The sequence below is a fragment of the Nomascus leucogenys genome, chromosome 8, assembly GCF_006542625.1.
Source record: "Nomascus leucogenys isolate Asia chromosome 8, Asia_NLE_v1, whole genome shotgun sequence".
Taxonomy (NCBI): Eukaryota; Metazoa; Chordata; class Mammalia; order Primates; family Hylobatidae; genus Nomascus; species Nomascus leucogenys.
This window is the reverse complement of record NC_044388.1, coordinates 44,371,420-44,381,789: the sequence shown is the minus strand read 5'-3', so window position 1 is coordinate 44,381,789 and position 10,370 is coordinate 44,371,420.

Sequence of the window (10,370 nt, the reverse complement as noted above, 5' to 3'; positions counted from 1 at the left end):
ATATATTTATAAAATATTGAATATCATATTTACTTATACTTTAAAAATATTGAATATCATATTTACTTATAGTCCTGTGTGTAAGAATGGGTAAAAGAAAGGCAGTTAATGTCATTTTTTAAATTCATTGACTAGCTTATTAGTTTGAAAAACTCTCTGTTGATTATCTCATCAATATGCCCCAAGCATATTCCTTTTCAGTTATCAAATGATTATACTTAGATGTTCTTATCTCTCCTAGCTCATATACATGGACTAGGATCAGTTTGATAAACTCTTCTCCTGTTTAAGTTTTATAAGTAACAAATTCAAAGGCACTTTGTATCACAACCAATATCAAGCAAATTTGCCTTGCTGGAAATGCCTATTTCCATGTAGTATACTGTTGACTTAGTATATTACTATGTTAAATCTATGAGTGTTTTATTTATAATCTTTATTCAAATTAATAAGAAATATATATATATAGATACTGACAAGAAATAAAGTACATCTGTCTAAAGTCATATAGGTATAGATAGATGTAGATGTGGATATATGTTAAACAAAGTGCATCTATCTTTTTATATAGGTATGTATGGATAGAGGTAAATATAAATATGTTAAATTTAATTATTACAAAGGACCCACATTTCATGAAGGTGAGGTAAAGAAGTCTCTACTTTCTTATCTCTCTGAAATCAGTTGAACAATGTTGAACAACAAATGAAAGCAAAGCACACATTTGATGAATTTTTGAAATAGCCAGAGAATAATTCCAATTTGAATTGACAGAGCTGGTGAACACGAAAGCCCTCTTTTTCCAATAAAAGAGAATAAAGGAGAATCAAAAAGAGGCAATTGGAAGAAGAGAGATGTAAGAACTTCCTGGAATACCGGAATAAAAAGGAAGATCAACAATAGATAAAATGAAGTGGGAAAGCAACCATATCAAAGACAGTGGCAAAGAGGAGCCTGGTTGATTAGCCTGGCAATGCTTTGAAGAGCTGAAGCCTCAAAATTATAAGGAGAAACTGAGGGAGAAGAGCTGAAAGGACAGGAAGGGGAGGGATGGCTAAGATGTGGACTTATTCATGGAAGTCTGTCCACAAAACTTCCTTCGCTCTCAACATCCAATTCACACTTCTCCCTCTCCCTCTCAATGACTGAATGCAGTTCACACAGCACTTTTATCCCAAAGATTTAGATGGGTATTTTGTTTCCTAAAGCAACTAGATTTATAAGATTACGGAATTCAGGCTTCTAGCGTGTTCTGTCCTCTAGAATAAGCACTACCCAATTAAACCAGTGGTTAGTATAGTATCATGTTTAGTGATCATGGCCCGAAGTCAGCTTCCAAGACGAAGGCTGTCATTTGATAAACCCTAGTCACATAGAGAAAGCACCCAATTAGATTTTCAATATCTCTAATCATCAGAGAAATGCAAGTTACAACCACATGAGACATCACATCAAACCTGTTGGATTAGCTATTATCAAAAGTATTAAAAATAACAAGTGTTGGTTAGGATATGGAGAAAAGGGAATGCTTATACATTGTTGGTGGCACTGTAAATTGATACAGCGATTTTGGAAAACCAGTATAGCGATTCCTCAAAAAACTAAAAAGAGAACTATCATATGATCCAGCAATCCCACTGCTGTGTATTTATCTAATGGAAATAAAATTAGTATGCCAAAGAGATATCTGACTCCCATGTTTATTGTAGTATTATTCACAATAGACAAGGTATGCAAACAACCTAAGTGTCCATCAACAGACGCATATATATTTTTTAATGTGATGTGTATATGTGTGTGTGTATATATATATACACACACACACACACACACAATGAAATACTATTCAGACTTAAAAATAACAGGAAATTCATTTTCAACAACACTGGTGAGCCTATATGACGTTCAGTAAAATAAGCCAGGCACAGAGAGACAAATACAATCTCACTCACATGTGCAATCTAAACATGTTGAACTCATGGAAGTAGAGACTAGAATGGTGGTTACAAGGAGTTAGGAGAGGAGTGAACAAAGAAGAGAAAAACATGTCAGTGAGTGCAAAGCTAATTATGAGTTTGGATCTTCTGTTGCACAACAAGGTGAGTATATTTAATTATAATATATTTTATATTTCAAAATACCTGAAAGGGGATTATAAATGTTCTCACTGCAAGGAAATTATAAGTATTTGAAGTAATGAATATGATAATTATTCGACTGATTTATTCATTTCATAGTATATACATGTTTCAAAATATCATATTGTATACCACGCAAATACACAATTGTCATTTGTCAATTAAAAATAAAATAGAACTGTATAAAAAAGTATAGGAGTATAAAGGTATAACTCAGGAGCAGCCCACTGGAAGAGATGCATTGGGCAAGGTATTTGATGGGGATGAGGTGGTACAGGCTGAGCTTCCATGCCCTATCCCGGCACGTCACCCTCCCAGCAAGTCGTTGTGTTCACCAACCCAGAAGCTGTCTCTGAATCTCTTTGCTCAGAAGTTTATTTGTTTGCTTGTTTTTAGACATAGGGCCTTCCTATGCTGCCCAGGCTGGAGTGCAGCTGAGTATTCACAGGCACAATTCAAGCGCACTGGAGCTTCCGTCGAACCTCAGGGCTCAAGCAGTCCTCCTGCCTCAGCCTCTCAAGTAGCCAGGACTACAGGCATGAGCCACATACAGAGTCTTTATGGAGCTCAATCACCAGCTTCACCTTGTCCCTTTCCAAAGGTCATTGGGTAGGACTGAGAGTGTCAGTCTTCTAATCACTTGGTCTTTCTGGTGACCAGCCCCATCCTGAGGCTATCTAGGGGCCCTACCCTAAGTTACTGTATTAACATAAACTCAGATGTTGATTGAAAAGGGCTCATTATGAATAACAAAGGACAGTCCTGTCACTCAGGAAATTCTAATAGTTTTAGGTGCTCTTCACCAGGAACCAGGGACAAAGACCAAATGTCTTCTGAAGTATAGCACATATACACATCATTTTTGTGCTTTTTCTTTAATTAATTGATGATCAAATTAGCTGTAAATTATATATTTACCCTGTCATACTTATAGTAAACATTTTTGTCAGTTTGTTTTATCAATTTTGTCATCCTTTGAAAGGATGACATATTGCTTTATAATGTAGCCAGCACAAGAATGTTTCTTTGTCATTACTTCATTATTTTTATGTGGTAACAACTTTTCCCATTCTGAGATAAGTTTACTATTAATTTCCATTTTCCTCTTGTTTTTCTTTTCTTAAAATATTGGATCTATATAAAAATTATGTAAAATGTGTGATAAGTTTGTACTGTATTTTTGGCCCTAAATAATCAAATTACTAAAATAAAAAAAAAAATCCATGTAAAGACTCTTCAAAGATACACAGTAAGTATTTTAATAGCTATACATTAGATTATCATGGAAATGCCAGAAGAACCACAGGGATCATAGAGTAATCCATTTCAGTTATTTACTATTTTAATGTTTAATGTTTTGTGTTATAGCCAGCATCATATGAAATTTTTGCATTCCATTATTTTTGCATATTTTGCATCCCATTGGTTTACATTTTAAATAATGATAAAATGATGATTTTAACTATTTATCACTGAGAAGAGCTTTACAATTATTAAGGCGCCATGTTTATCCAAAAGCTTTACATTTTTCAGCTCATTACATTTCCATAAGTAAATGGTCCACTTTAAGAACAATGTCCTACTATGATTTAATTAGTGCCTTATATGGTCATCAGATTTTTATATTCTGCATTTTGACAACACAGTATTAATAAATCTTTTTAAGGTGTCTTAGCATTATACATATAATAAGTTTTGTGTATAATTTTGATCATGAACATATTAAATATTTGAAAACTCCCCTATCAGTGTGAATAAATTGCTTACATTAATAAATATGCCATGATACTGGACTTTTGAGACACAAATTTTTGTTTCCATGACAAAAACCTTTGTAGTACATCATCAGCATCCCCATTAGTTGAAATCTTATTTTCATCTGACCAGAGCTCCAAAGAAGATAGCATAATAGTTGTTTTAAGATGAGAAAACATCTGAAAACAGAAGATATATGATATACAGTTTTGGGTGACCATAAATATAACATTACATCTCTATACATAATGCTAATATATTCAATTTACTATTTTTTGGAGAAGAATCCATTGGTGGATGAAACTAGTTAGCACAATTGTAGTTTTTATAAAAATGAAAATGCTCTTTATATAAAGTTTACTGCATTAAAATAAATGTTTCTTATGAAATACTAAATACTTACAGTGTTGATAAGACCAAAGATATGGACAACTTTCTCAGCTTCAGCTGTCACATCAGAGCCCATATAAGCATACTGAAAGACAAATTTTCTTTCTTAATTCCTAGTGAAAATGACTGAACTATCACATTGTAAATGTATTTAAATATAAAATGTTAGAATAATGCACTGCTAAAGAGACAAAAACAAAATTAAATGCTAAGTTTGAGGCATAACCCTAGAGACTTTTTGTACATTAATTAATGATATTAAAATGAGACAGTTGTGATTATCTTCCTTACATATATGTATATATGAAAGGTCAAAAAGTGAGGTTTCCAATGTTGCAGGATATTTTTAAGGAATCAGAGAGACTGATGGGGTTCAGGAGGATATTTATTAATTATTTAGGTGCATCGGCCCAGTCAGATTAACATCCAAATGACTGAGCCCTGAATAGAGTTAAGTTACCTTTTAAGCATTTCGTGGGGGTGTGGTGAGATCTTTGCAGGGGGAAGCATATTACAGAAGCGAGAAGCAAATACAGTTATTTGATTAATTGTGACATGCATTACATCATTTCTTACTTTTCTTTTTTTTTTTTTTTTTTTTGAGACGGAGTCTCGCTCTGTCACCCAGGCTAGAGTGCAGTGGCGCGATCTCGGCTCACTACAAGCTCCGCCTCCCGGGTTCATGCCATTCTCCTGCCTCAGCCTCTCCGAGTAGCTGGGACTACAGGCGCCCGCCACCACGCCTGGCTAATTTTTTGTATTTTTAGTAGAGACGGGGTTTCACTGTGGTCTCGATCTCCTGACCTTGTGATCCGCCCGCCTCGGCCTCCCAAAGTGCTGGGATTACAAGCGTGAGCCACCGCGCCCAGCCCCATTTCTTACTTTTCAAGGAAAAACATGTTTTGCTACTTGAGTTTATCTGTCTAGTGACCTTGCAGCTGCACAGCTAGGGAATCAGGGTCTTGTGCAATTTATGACACATAAGAATGAAAATATGTTACAATGGGCCGGGCACAGTGACTCACGCCTGTAACCCAGCACTTTGGGAGGCAGAGGCAGGTGGATAACCTGAGGTCAGGAGTATGAGACCAGCCTGACCAACTTGGAGAAACCCCATCTCTACTAAAAATACAAAATTAATCGGACATGGTGGTGCATGCCTGTAGTCCTAGCTACTCAAGAGGCTGAGGCAGGAGAATTGCTTGAACCCCGGAGTTGGAGGTTGCAGTGTGCCGAGATTGTGCCATTGTACTCCAGCCTGGGCAACAAGAGCCAAACTCCATCTCAAAAAAAAAAAAAAGAATTATGTATATATATATATATATATATATATATAGCAACAAAACAACAATAATAACAATGACCGATTTGGGTTAAATGAAGCTTTACTGTTTTATGGCTCTTACATCATATATGAGGTGGTAATTCTAGATAATGATAAGAGTGCTAATTGTAACAACTAGAAAAACCGCTGGGATGAAGGTCTGGAAACAGAAGATAGCAAAAAAAAAATCAATATAAAAGATAAAAATAAGTACTAAAAATAACCCAATAACGCATGGGTAGGAAACAAGGAACAAAGTAGCAAATAAGTGATGTGAAAAAAAGCACACTAATAGCAAAGCAGTACTTAACTTACATGTATGGTTATCAGTACTTTTGATAAACATAAACCAACTAAAGGTTCTAATGAAAAGGCAGGGGTTATCTCACTAGACAGGGAGAAACAAAAACTGTCAATCAATATGCTGTTTCCCAGTGTTATACTTTAAAACTAAAGATAGATAAGTTTAAAATAAAAAGAGGGGAAATACTAATCATAGGATATTATTTCAAAAAAACTCTCTAGTTGTTTTTGAAGATGGCTTTTTCGTTAAAAATGGTTTCCATTGTTACTGGGATGGTAAGAAGGTATATGGCTAAGTGGGGACAGGAAAGTAGGCTGATGGATTTAATTTTAGCTGTGGCAAAGCACAGTTCCAATGCTCGTGATCTTGTTTTTCTGCCAAAGAGTATTATTCCTCATGTAATAACAATAATAGTAAAATCTAAATGTCCTGAAAGGCATTTGCTAGTAAAATAGATTAAATTCCATCAAACATATTAAATAGACAATATATAAATATTGAAATTAAATTGACATGATGTATTTAATGAATATGAGGGAAAACATCACAAAACAGTTCATAAAATAGCATATATAAAATAAAGGTTTATGTATATATACATTATATGAAAAGCATAAATATATGCATATAATTTATCACCTTGTCATAAATTATTATTTTATTCATCTACATTTTTCTATTATTATTTTTATAAAAACTTACTAAGTTATGCAAATATTTTGTTTTAGGAACAAAATTTAGAACATTCTGACACTCTATTAAGAGACTTTATGCAAAAATATCAATGATAATGAACAAATCAGTTATTTTAACTTACTGACAATAAGTTCTTGCTGAAACTGATTGATGTAAACAATAATTTCTGTAGCAACCTGAATGTTCTTATAAATAATTCTTCTCATTTTTAAAATACAGAGCCTCTACAAGAGAACTCGAGCAATTATAAAGCATATCATAATTTTGATACATCTAATATTTAATGAGAAAGATCTCCAATTGAATAATAAGTGAAATAGCTTATTTTAAAATGATAATCAATTTAGGTAAAAGGCTTCATCTAAGAGCTGAAGTGGATCCAGAATATCTGCTACTAGTTATAATCCAGTAGATTATAATGTGGTAGAGCTCTTCGGTAAAAATGTGTACATTATTGCTAGACTTTCATATGAAATTGGTAATCAATACCTAAATATTGATCTCCCTATGTCAATGTAAAGACCATTGATGACATTTCTTAATGTCCTGTTTTACCAAGACACATATTTTGAACAGAGTAAAATATGCCTGCATGGCAAACAATAGAAATTTCTTTTGCCTATTCCTCCTGATTTTAAACAAAAAACAAAGATATGATGAAATATATCAGTAATGCATACCAAAGCTTTATCCATAATGATTTGTATTTTCAGTGTTCTTTTCAATAGTGCAACATGTGACTCTTTCTGTGAAACAGAGTACACGAATTAAACCAATTTCAAAAATTTTACATTGAAATTATTATATGCTATATATTTATATATACTATATATGTATACACACCTGCACAGAGGTAAAGTAGATATAGTTCTATACAAACACAGATACAGACACATAGATATAGCTATAGCTCTGACGATAGATACAGATGTAGATCATGGGAAAATAAGAGGATGCATATCTGCTTAGTAAAGAAGCAGGTCAGAGTCCAAATAAAAATTTTAGTAAACAATAGGAAGCTTTAATTTTATATTCTTGCTAATTAATATCTTCAAAAAATAAGAGAATTTAATGTTTCCACCCTCTCAAAAATTCGTGGGTGCTCTGTAGGGTATCACCCTTACCTTCAAGCTAAACAACTTTACCCCAAATTATGTCTCTCTTTTCTCATCATTTTTGTACTTATAACTTTTATACTAACTTTGTTGAGCTATATGTTCCAATAAAACACATCAGGTCTAAGTATGAAGTTATAAGAGTTGCAGTACACTCCTACATACCCATTTTTCACAATTAAGTTAAAGAGTGTTTCCAACATCCTCTACTGTGTCAATAGACCTCATGATTCAAGACAACAGATGATCTGCTTCCTCTTACTATCAATGATCTGTTCTGAAATTTCATGTAACTGGAATCATATGGCATGCACCTTTAAAATACCTGGCTTCCTTCATCGGTATTCATCAATGTTGCAATTACTAGTTGTCCATTAGTTTTTATTGCTAAGTAGTGTACCACTTATAGATACAACACAATTTGTTTATACATTCACCTGGTGATGGTCACTTGGATTACTAACACATTTTAGCAACTATAACTAAAGCCTCTCTGAATATCCAGGTCTTTGTGCAGTTATGTGTTCTTATTTTTCTTGGTAAATATTTATAAATAGAATACCTGAGTCATATGGTAATTGTGAGTGTGTAAATAGTACAAATAAGCCAAATTGCTTTCCTAAGTGTTTGATCATTTCCATTCTCAACAAGAATAAATCAATTCCCATTGCTCCACATCCTTACCTATACTTTGTATTGCTGGTCTTTTTTGTTATATTTATTCTTGTTGGTCTGTATTGATAGCTCACTGAGGTTTTCTTTGCCATTCTTGATGAGTAGTGATGTTGAATATCTTTCACATGTTTGTGGCCCACTAATTTGTTTTTTCCTAAAGTTTCCACTAGAAATTTTGTTTAGCCTTGACATATAAGTCTATGCCTAATTCATTTTCTACATGAGTCAAAGTATATTTTAGTCTATATGGTGTACAATTCTTCTAGCATCCTTTGTTGAAAAGATAATTTTTTACCCTTTGAAAGTCCTTGCACCTTTGTGAAAAGTCAACCAATAATATATAGGTCTACTTCTGATTTCTCCATTCTGTTTTACTGTTCTATATGTCTATTCTTATGCCAATAACACAATATGCAGGGGTCAGCAAACTATGGCCCTGTTTTCAAAATAATATTTCATTGGAACACATCCATAATCACTTATTTACATATCATCTACGCAGCTTTCATGTTACAAAGGCAGAATGAAGTGGATTCAACAGATCACATTTCTCACAAGCTTAAGGTATTTACAATCTGGCCTTTTTAAGAAGTAAGTTCTCCTTTCCTTTTAAGAAAAATACAAGTTGTCCTTCTTATTCTACCTTATAAAACTGTTTGACTACTCTAGGATATCTGAATTTCTTTATGAATTTGATAACCAATTTTTACAACAAAAATGCTTCCTAGAATTCCCATTAGTATTGCACTGAATCTACAGATCAATTTGGGAACAATGAACAATTTAACAATGCTAATTCCTCTATTTCATGTGACTTCTTAGTCCTGGTACTTTTAGTGGTGACTTTTTAGGATTTTTTATGTGGAGAGTAAGGATCCAGATAAGTAGGATTACCATTTCCTTTTTAAACTCTATGCCCTTTATTATTGTTACTTTTCCTGTTACACTGGAAACTTTAGTAAAATATTGAATGGAAGTAGTAATCCCAATCCCATCTTAGTTTAAATTGCTGCAACAAATATACATGGACTGGGTGGCTTAAACAGCAAACATGCTTTTTCACATTTCTTGAGACAAAAATGTTCAAGATGAAGGCACTCATAGATCTGATATCTGGTAAGAATTCTCTTCCTGGCTTGCAGACTGCTGTCTTCCCTTTGTGTCTTCACATGGCAGAGAGCAGAAATAAAGAACCTCTGAATGCTGCTCTCTTTTTGTAAGAAAATTAGTTCCATCAGGAGGGCTGGGTTCTTATCAACTAATCTAATTACCTTCCAAAGTCTGAACTCCTAATCCCATCTTTTTGGGGGAGTTTCCACATGTGGATTTGTGGGGTACATAAACATGCAGTTTATAGCAGGTGGAAAACGTGATGTCTTCAGCTTTGTCCTTTTGGCTCAAGATTTCTTTGATGATTTGAGGTCTTTTGTTGTATATGAAAATTTTAGCATTGTTTTTTCCATTCTGTGGAAAATGTCCTTGTAAATTTGATAGGGGTTGCACTGATCTGTAGACTGCTTAGAGTATCACTGAGATTTTAACATATTAATTCTTCCAATCCATAAACAAGGAATAGCTTTCCAATTATTTGTATCTTCTTCAATTTCTTTCATTAATGTTTTATTATTTCCAGCACACAGATCTCTCACATCCTTGGTTAAATTTATTCCCAAATATTTTAATAAAGAGGCTAATTTTTAAATCTGTTTTTTGCACAGTTTTTTGTTAGTGCATACAAACACTACTGATATTTATACTCCAATTTTATATTCTGCATCTTTACTGAGTTGGTTTATTAGTTCTATCAGTTTTTTGGTGGAGTCCTTAATTTTAAATTAATTTAAAATTATAAATTATATATAATTTTATATATACTTATATATTAAAATATATACATACTTATATGTTTTAATATATAAAAATTATATTATATCCATAAAACATATATAATTTTAGATATGATATTATGTCAT